The 1,274-nt window shown below is 43.3% G+C and overlaps 1 non-coding gene across 1 annotated transcript; it reads right to left on the bottom strand.

Annotated features, from left to right (window-relative positions):
• Nucleotides 1-409: 409 nt before the first annotated feature.
• Nucleotides 410-493, bottom strand: TRNAL-UAA (transfer RNA leucine (anticodon UAA)). Its single transcript has one exon. It is a non-coding gene; the product is annotated as a tRNA-Leu (tRNA).
• Between the last annotated feature and the right edge of the window lie 781 nt (nucleotides 494-1,274).

The following is a 1,274-nucleotide window of genomic DNA, read 5'->3' as shown; positions in this document are numbered from 1 at the left end:
AAAGTACCGCACGTGATGGAAAAATCAACACGTGGCTTAAGAGGAAGTGACGTCCATTTGGATTGAGAGAAAAGTTTCGCAGTATCCGAATGACGATAAGGATTGGGGTTAGAGAATACGGTTTTCTCGGTCCACTCCGAATGAGCCCGATCCGAATCATAAGGATTCGGAGTGATCCGAATGATTTTCGATTTTTAGAGAATAGCCTCCCAGACTCGTTTTGGTAAACCGATTTCCCTTTTCTTCACCACATCGACAGTGCACATTGACCTAATAGGGGGCTTAAATGAAAATCCCTCTCTCTCTCTCCGACTCGGTGTTTTTATTATTTTCTCAAACTCACTTGTTGCCATACTAGAGAAGCCTTTCCTGAGCATGAGATACATGTTATTAAAGTAAAACAAATCGTTGTCAGACGTGGGGTTCGAACCCACGCCCTCATACGAGGATCAGAGCTTAAATCTGACGCCTTAGACCACTCGGCCATCCTGACAATCATTTAAACGTTTTCCTTGAAAATGAAGCTATAGTACCACCCCGAAATACCTCTCGGAATTCTATGCTCCATAAAGCTACTCACGTGTTGCCATACTAGAGAAGCCTTTCCTGAGCATGAGATACATGTTATTAAAGTAAAACAAATCGTTGTCAGACGTGGGGTTCGAACCCACGCCCTCATACGAGGATCAGAGCTTAAATCTGACGGCTTAGACCACTCGGCCATCCTGACACGCTTTTACACGTTTTCCTTGAAAATGAAGCTATAGTACCACCCCGAAATACCTCTAGGAATTCTATGCTCCATAGAGCTACTCACTTGTTGCCATACTAGAGAAGCCTTTTCTGATCATGAGATACATGTTATTAAAATGAAACAAATCGTTGTCAGGAGTGGGTTTCGAACCCACGCCCTCATACGAGGATCAGGGCTTAAAACTTACGCCTTAGACCACTCGGCCGTCCTGACACGCTTTAACGTTTTCCTTGAAAATGAAGCTATAGTACCACCCCGAAATACCTCTAGGAATTCTATGCTCCATAAAGCTACTCACATGTTGCCATACTAGAGAAGCCTTTTCTGATCATGAAATACATGTTATTAAAATGAAACAAATCGTTGTCAGAAGAAGGGTTCGAACCCACGCCCTCATACGAGGATCAGAGCTTAAATCTGACGCCTTAGACCACTCGGCCATACTGACACGCTTTTAAACGTTTTCCTTGAACATTTAGCTATAGTACAACACAAAATACCTCTCGGAACTCTATGCTCC

This window comes from Phalangium opilio, unplaced genomic scaffold (genome assembly GCF_054372755.1).
Source record: "Phalangium opilio isolate 3A_F unplaced genomic scaffold, DU_Popi_V2 ptg000039l_2, whole genome shotgun sequence".
Taxonomy (NCBI): Eukaryota; Metazoa; Arthropoda; class Arachnida; order Opiliones; family Phalangiidae; genus Phalangium; species Phalangium opilio.
Note: the sequence above shows the minus strand (reverse complement) of the source record. Positions and strands in the feature narration are given on the sequence as shown.